Raw genomic sequence first — 8,606 nt, forward strand, 5'->3', positions numbered from 1 at the left:
CATCTCAGTACCTCCTTCTTCTGGTTTGGTGTCAGATCAGGGGATATCCTGATCTGCTCACGTAGGTTATTTCCCTGGATCGGGGTCTCTTGGGCCCCCACACATGCCTCTTGCTGGTGCCAAGGTTTCAAGAGGTTAATGTGATAAATCTGTTCTTGTTTCCGGCGTCCTGGCTGCCGCACCTTGTAGGTTACTTCCCCCATGGGTTCAACCACCTCAGAGGGCCCCTGCCATTGGGCCAGAAGCTTGCTTTCTGCCGTGGGTACCAACGCCATAACCCGATCCCCTGGTTGAAACTGTCGCACTTTTGCCTGGAGATTGTAATGGGTTCGCTGGACCTCCTGGGCCCTCTCCAAATGTTCCCGTACAATAGGGGTAACCTGGGCTATCCGGTCTCGCATCTGCAATACATGTTCTATTATATTTCTCCCCTCATTGGGTTCCTCTTCCCAGATCTCTTTGGTCCCTGGGTTTTCCCTTCCACGGGGACCCCATCTATTTCGGTCACCTCCTTCCTAAAGTTGTCATACCTTGGGTCTTCTGCCTGGTCCCGTCCAAAATTTCCTCTCCCGGGGCTAATCTGCCTGAGATCTAGGGGCCCAGTTTCTGTTGCCTCTACTGGTTCAGAGGCACTAGGGTGGGGGTCAGACTCGGGTGCTTCTCCCTCCTGCGTGGCCTCCTTTTCAGCTGCTCGGGTTCGCCTACGTATAAGAGCGACCTTCTGGCTTTGGGTCAGTATTCGGGTTCCCAAGGCCTTAGCTGCCCTTCTTTCCTCTTTCTACCCTGTCTGGGAGTGGGGAACAAATCTGGGGATATTTCAGAGAAGATTGGGGGTTGACAGTCTGCTGTGGATGCCTCACTAATTTCAGGGTTCCCATCTTTCTCCAATCCCCCTACTGGGAGTAAGTCTCCAAACCTTGGGAAGTCCCTCCCTATGAGCACCGTGAGTTTAGGGACTACCCCTGCTGCTACCTCAGTAGTGTTCCCTTGGATCTTGATTTTTACTGGGATGGTGGGGTTGTAACTAACTGTCCATGGACACATGTTATCCCCGTATGTTTAGCCTGCAGCAGCTGACTACGCTTCACGAGCTTCCCTGAGATAAGCGTGATAGCACTCCCCGAATCAACCAGTGCCGTGGTCCCTACCCCATTTAGTTTCACTGGTCTGGTGTACATTTGTGGGGTTAGCAAGACCCCTACAAGATGGATTAGGGAGCATGGGTCTGCCCAGTTCCCCAGGTTACACTGCATAGGCTCCTCGGCATTGGGACACTGTGCAGCTATGTGTCCCCACGCCCCGCAGGTATAACATCTGTATGGAGCCCTAGGCGTTCCCCCGTCTATTGGCTTGGGCAGTCTAACATCCCAATCCTCTTCTCCCTCAGTGCTCCGACTCTTTGTGGCCTCTGAGGGGTCTTCAGCCTCTCTTTTTTTCCACCTGGGCCCTCCTAGTGGCCCAGTCACACGAACTTTAGGGCTTGGTGCTGCTAGTTTAACCCAGGGTGCCTCTTCCTTAACTGGTCGGGTCAGCTCCCTCGCTGTCCTTCGCCTCTCTACCAGGGCGACAACCTCGTCATAGGTGGAGGGTTCGTTCTGGCTTACCCAGGTGCGAAGGTCTGGTGGTAGTCCCCTCATGTATCGGTCGATGACCAGAACCTCTAGTATCTCTTCTGGACTCTGAGACTCAATTCGCAACCACTTTCATGCGAGATGGATGAGGTCATACAATTGGGACCGTGGGGTTTTGTCTTCCTGGTACCTCCAACCGTGATACCGCTGGGCCCGCACTGCTGTCGTTACCCCAGATCTGGCCAGGATCTCTGCTTTCAGCTGGGGGTAGTCTGCCGCAGCCTCTTCAGGCAGATCATGGTAGGCCTTCTGGGCCTCCCCACACAGGAATAGGGCGAGGATGCCAAACCACTGATCTCGAGGCCAGGCCTCCCGTAGGGCTGTCCTCTCAAAGGCCAGAAGGTATGCCTCTACATCATCCTCCCGTGTCATTTTCTGCAGCCAATGGCTGGCCTGTATGATCTGCGTCCCATCATAGCCACGGTTCAGCTCTGTAAGGGACTTTACCTGGTTTACCAGTTCCCGCAACATAGCTCGGTCTTGAGCAGCCTGGTCCATCAGCAGGCGATTAGTCTCTTGCTGCAGCCGCACTGCCTCCTGTTGGGCGGCTGCCTGGACACGGGGAGCCTCCTACTGGGCCGCTGTAGCATGTATCAGTGCCCGCACTACGTCATCCATTGTGGTGAAAAAAAATAAACCCTCTCCCTTTTTGTTTTTTTGTTTTTTAAATCACCCTCCTTCTTCCGCCGCGCTGTGCACACCAAATCCCACCTCTAACACCAGTTGTGACAAAGTTCCTCCTCTATCTTGGTGGGTCCTGCGGTTATTGGCAGATTTGTTCGCCTCAGAGATTCACCATGTGGGTCAGGGAACAGCCCAGAGACCTTCTCCTCTGGTAGAACCCACAGTCCAGGTCAATTCCTCCTGTGTCTGCTCAGGAGTTGGGAGGTTTGGGGGGAACCTAGGCCCGCCCTCTACTCCGGGTTCCAGCCCAGGGCCCTGTGGATTGCAGCTGTCTATAGTGCCTCCTGGAACAGCTGCGCGACAGCTACAACTCCCTAGGCTACTTCCCCATGGCCTCCTCCAAACACCTTCTTTATTCTCACCACAGGACCTTTCGCCTGGTGTCTGATAACGCTTGTACTCTTCAATCCTCCAACAATTAAAATTAATGGAGATGTCCTATCTCCTAGAACTGGAAGGGACCTTGATAGGTCATCGAGTCCAGCCCCCTGCCTTCACTAGCAGGACCAAGTACTGATTTTGCCCCAGATCCCTAAGTGGCCCCCTCAAGGATTGAACTCACAACCCTGGGTTTAGCAGGCCAAAGCTCAAACCACTGAGCTATCCCTCCCCCTTCCCACTCTCAGCTCCTAGTGCCTCTTGCTCCCAGCTCCTTGCATGCACGCTACAAACTGAAGTGAGGTTCTTTTTAAACTCAGGTGCCCTGATTAGCCTGCCTGTCCTAATTGATTCTAGCAGTTTCTTCTTAATTGGATCCAGGTGTCCTAATTAGTCTGCCTGCTTTAATTGCTTCCAGCAAGTTCCTGCTTGTTCTGGAACTGCCCCTATTACCTTACCCAGGGAAAAGAGATCTACTTAATCTGGGACTAATATATCTGCCTTCTAACACTCTCCTGTAGCCATCTGGCCTGACCCTGTCACAATAGAAAACTTCAAATGGGAACTAAGATGCAGCTTTTTGACAGTGAGGGGAATTAACCTTTGGAATTGCTTAACCTGAAAGGTGGTAAAATTCTCCATCACTTGGAGACTTTCAATCAAGACGGCATGACTCTGAGATGGGCTGGGGTTTGACCATGAATCATTGGGTGCAATCCAGTCACTTACAGCGTAGGGAAAAATAATTGCCTCAACTGCAGGATTCCTTGGGTAAGAGTCTCCGGCTTGTGTATACAGAAAGTCAGACTAGAAAGATGATCATAATGGTGCCTTCTGGCCTTAAAATCTATCTAATCCAGCGTCTTCCCCCCTCATTAGCCAGTGACTGTGGTGTTTAGGTGCCAAGCACAGGAACGTTAACTCCAGTTTAGTTTTGGCAGGATTGTAGACTCTGCTCTCCCCTATGCATTTCATAAGCTGACTTTCTTCATTAGAAGTTAAGGGAAAATTCAAGGGGGAAGGAGGGCTCTGAAGCCAAAATGTCATTGCCTTCATTGAGGCAAAGAGATGTTCTTAAGAAAGCAAGTTTCAGAGTAACAGCCGTGTTAGTCTGTATCCGAAGAAGTGGGCTGTAGTCCACGAAAGCTTATGCTCTAATAAATTTGTTAGTCTCTAAGGTGCCACAAGTACTCCTGTTCTTCTTTTTAAGAAAGCAAGACATGGTTTCCTCCTGATTTCATGTGGTAAGGCGTTCTACAGCCAGAAATAGGGAGAGGTAGTGGCACTCGCCTTATCTATACAATTTCCTTTAATCTCATAAGTATTGCAAGATACTTACAGAACTGATCTCTTGGAACAAGATAGATCCATCATGAATACATTGTTTCACTGCTGCAATTCAGACATCTACCATTTTACCTGATCTATCAGCTCCAACTTCTCTTAACGTCAGTAACAAGCCTCTCATCAATTCCAACACAGATGAGATTAGGCCCTTTATAAATACAGCAGTAAGAGTGCAGAGTGAGTGATCAGAAAAGCCAGATCAAAGAGAGACCTTTAAAAGAAAGAGAACGGGAGATTATTGCCTAAACTGTGTAACTAGGAAGTTGCAGCAGCAAAGAAAGAACTTGGAAAAGTCCATCAGGAAAACTCTTGACGTGCCATTTCCAGCCAGTTCCCAGAAAGAAAAAAGCAAAATCAATTGGCAAAGTTCCAGGGACTCTGGTCAAATGGAAGTTTCAAATGCTACAGTGGGGTAAAAAGATGCACATCTATGTTTGATGCTTAGTATGATACATATTGGAAGGGATTGTCAGAAAAGCCTCAGGAAGTTAGCTGCCCATCTCCCATTGAATTGGTGTGACCCTAAACAAGAGCTGAGGGCTGAACCTATGGTGATTTCTTTGTTCATTTCACTTCACCACCTGCCAGGTGCTTTGGACACCTGGTATATAGTATATACCTGGAGTATAAAAAAATGCATGAACCAAACTACAGCAACATGCCTGCAGTGTTCAAAAAATAACCCTAGCACTCTCCCAACCCTCCCGGGATGGCTTTCCAGGAAAGCTCCTTGATTGCCGGTTATCTACTGGTCCGTTTACCTCCAACCCCACCTGCGGGAGAAATATGGGCCTTGTAGCACTGATAGATCACTGTGACCGTGGTGGGTCAGATTTCAGTCGTGACGGAAGGGTTGGAGCTAGATAAGATTGAGTTGTTGTTCAGGACTTTTCAAAATCTTATTTCGGTGCCTAAATATGGATTTAAGAGCCTAGCTTTAGGCCTCCATTTTTTCTTGCACTCTGAGCATATCTGTGTGTATTTGCACATCTAGTAGATTAATACAACCAACTGGGTGAAATCAGCTACACACATTTGCATGGACCAGTATAATTGGAATTTAATTTCCAGCAGCTCTCAGGTCCCACCAGCAGATGGTGGCCAAACACTCTCGGATGGCAGAATTGGCTCCTTCCCATATCTGCTTCTTCACAATTTAACAACCAGGCCTTGGCTTCAACACCCAAAGCGGCAGCAGCAGCTGCTTCCTGGGGTGGGGTGACCAGATGTCCTGATTTTATAGGGACAGTCCCGATATTTGGAGCTTTTTCTTCTATAGGCTCCTATATAAGAAACCCCTGTCCCGATTTTTCACACTTGCTGTCTGGCCACCCGAGCCTGGGTGGCCGGGAAGGCCTCACCCCACAGCTTGTGAGGCCCTTTCATCTCCTCCCTTCCCAGAGGAGGAGAGCCGCCAAACGCTGGAAGAGCACAGCTGTTCTTGGTTTGTGGACTAAAGGCTCATGGTCTTCTCAGGGCTGGTTGGTGGCTAAACACGAAGCTAATAAACTCCATAGCACCTTCCCCTCATTTGTGTCACCTTACAGGCTCCGGGGGAGGCCGGCGGATATTAGCGGACAGATGACGATTGTTCTCTTTGCCAGGGGGTGGCCACACTTGGTCTCCCCATCTGGGGGCCTCATTGAAATGAGCTGTGACTACAGACATGCAGCCGGCACCAAAACCACAGCCCGACGCTGCCGGAGCTAAAGGCACAACCCTTCCCAGTGTGAGCAAGCAGCAGGCTGGTATTTATTTGGTGGATGCAAACTGGTCAAGCCAAGCCACAGCGTTCTTATCAACAACGTTCACGACACAAAGACCTCCAGGAAGTTGTCATTTTGCCACAGCCAGCCAGTAGGGGGAGCCATAGCCACATGCACTAAGCCAATGTATTCAATCCCCAGCTACCCATCACCCTAGTAGGTCCATGTCGTTCAAAGCAAAGCTCTGTGATTTCCACAGTAACTTGTACCTAAATTCTGCTGTTTGGCCCCCGGATTCTGCCGCGCTCCCTGTGGGGATTCTGGCCAGTCTGCTTAAAAGTCTATCTAAAACATGAGGTTCGTATTTAATTAAAACGATAACGAATACCCCAAACCGTAGAGTTGTCCATGGGGACTGAGGAGTTTGAAGCATAGTTGCTGGAGAGTGGAAATAGTTCTCAGTGTTGCCGCTGAAATTAGGTTTCAGAGTTGACTACCCATTGAGATGAATGGGAAGGTCCCAGCCCTTAGCTATTGTCTCAGCTGGCCGCAGACTCATGTAGACACCGATTTATCAATTAGCAGTCGGGTCCCATTTTGAAAGCTCTCTTGCTACCATAAGGGCTAGGTTTTTCTAGGGACTGCTTAGCTCCTAGAACACACTTCTGCTGCAAAGGGGTTAATTCCCCAGACCCGAAATTGCTGAATACACAGGGTCCCAATCCCAGGCCCCAGGGGCAGGGGCAGCCTCTGGTGTGTGCAGAGTTGAGTGTATGGCTGGCACTTAACTAATCATAACACATCTACAGTGGCTATCAGGGGAGGGGGGTCACCTCATGCTGAAGAAAATGTGTTAATCAAAAAGAAAATACAACAGCTGTTCCCAGGATTGTTTATTTGCCCAATTAACTAGCAACATTATCAGTGCTATTAAAACCCTAGGGCAGGACCCAGAGCACTTCCTCTTTGGTCTTGCATTTTGCTGCTGCCGGTGGCCTCCTGGCTCTGCTGACAGCAGCGGGTCTGCCAGCATTAAGGATGTTACTTAGCCAGGCGGGCTCACGGGAACGCGAGCTAATGATACTGCAACACAATTTTGTTACCCAGGCACTTGGTTCTAATCAGAAAAGAGATGCCTTAAAAAGAAGCCCATCTCACTCAAAACCTGTGTATCTTATTGTTACTGCAGTAGCTTCAGTCATGGCCCAGGACTCTGTAGTGCTAGATGCTGTACATTATTGATTAGGTTCATTACGATTGTGCAGAGGAGTCCCAGTCGTGGCCCACAACCCCCTGGTGCTAGGAGCATAGGCGCCGACTCCGTGGGGTCGAGATTTGGGGAAGGGATCCAATAGGGGCAGGGAGGGGGTGGAGTTAGGGCGGGGACTTTGGGGATGGGGTTGGAATGGGGGTAGGGCCAGGGGTGGGGATGGGTGGAGTCGGGGTGGGGCCAGAGGCGGGGAAAGGGGTGGGGGGGCACGGGCACCCACCAGCGCCGAGAAAGTTGGCGCCTAGGGGTAGGGGCTGTACAAACAGAACAAAGACAGTCCCTGCCCCAGTGTCAATACAATGTTGTCAACTCTCTTGTCATGAATGCAAGGCTCACAATATTTGGTGTGTCTCTTCAAACCCCAGCTCCTGGAGTCATGTGAAGAGCTGAGAATCTCAGCTTTTGTTAAGGAAATACATTTCTAGCCCTCATAATTATGGAGAAAAGCCTGAAAATATGACCCTTAATGGCTCAGAAACCAATTACACTGATCATTGTCTTTAAATCTCATGATTTTAAAGCCAATCTCATGATTTGGGGCAGGGGTGCTGACTCATGATTTCTGAACACTTGGCTTTAGCCAACTGCAAATCTAGTTGTTTGTAAAAAGAACAGGAGTACTTGTGGCACCTTAGAGACTAACAGGCTGGTATGGCATCTTCTCTGTATATATATATAGATAGATACACTTATTATACGTTCCATTCGATGCATTCAATGAAGTGGGCTGTAGCCCACGAAAGCTTATGCTCAAATAAATGTGTTAGTCTCTAAGGTGCCACAAGTACTCCTGTTCTTTTTATGGATACAGATTAACAGGGCTGCTACTCTGAAATCTAGTTGTTTGTGGTACTGACAAACCCAAATTTTTATTCTTTCTGCCCTGCAGCCATAGGCGTGCGCACGGGGTGTGCCGGGTGTGCCCGGGCACACCCTAATGCAGGGGTGGGCAAATGGCTCCACTCTCCAGGCACGGTAAGCCGCGGGGTCTGCGCTCCCTGGCTGGAGCGCCTGGCCGAGCACAGCAAGCTGCCGGCCCCTCCCCCGCCACTCTCTTTCCCCATGAGTCCTGCCGCCGCGCGCGCAGCGCCCTGGGGGCTGGGGCTGCACGCTCCCGTGGGGCAGGGTTTGGCTCCGCGGGGAGGCAGACACCTCCCCCCTCCCCTGGAGCCATGCTGCCCCGTGTGCAGTGCTCTGGGGGCCGGGGCTGCGCGCGCTCCTGCGAGGCAGTGTTTGGCTCCATGGGGAGGCGAGGAGCCTCATCTCATGCCATGGTAAGGAGTCCGGGGCCAGGGGGGGGTTGGATAAGGGCAGGGCCGGCTCCAGCATTTCTGCTGCCCCAAGCAAAAAAAAAAAAAGCTGCAATCGCGATCGGTGGCGGCAATTGGAAAAAAAAAAAAAGCCGCGATCGGCGGCGGCAGTTCAGCGGCAGGTCCTTCGCTCCTAGAGGATGTGAGAGACCTGCCGCCCCCGAATTACTGCAAGTGCCGCCCCTCTCCCTGGGCCGCCCCAAGCACCTGCTTGTTAAGCTGGCGCCTGGAGCCGGCCCTGGATAAGGGGTGGGGGGAGTCAGGGGACAGGGAGCAGGGT

This window comes from Malaclemys terrapin, chromosome 16, assembly GCF_027887155.1.
Source record: "Malaclemys terrapin pileata isolate rMalTer1 chromosome 16, rMalTer1.hap1, whole genome shotgun sequence".
NCBI lineage: Eukaryota > Metazoa > Chordata > Testudines > Emydidae > Malaclemys > Malaclemys terrapin.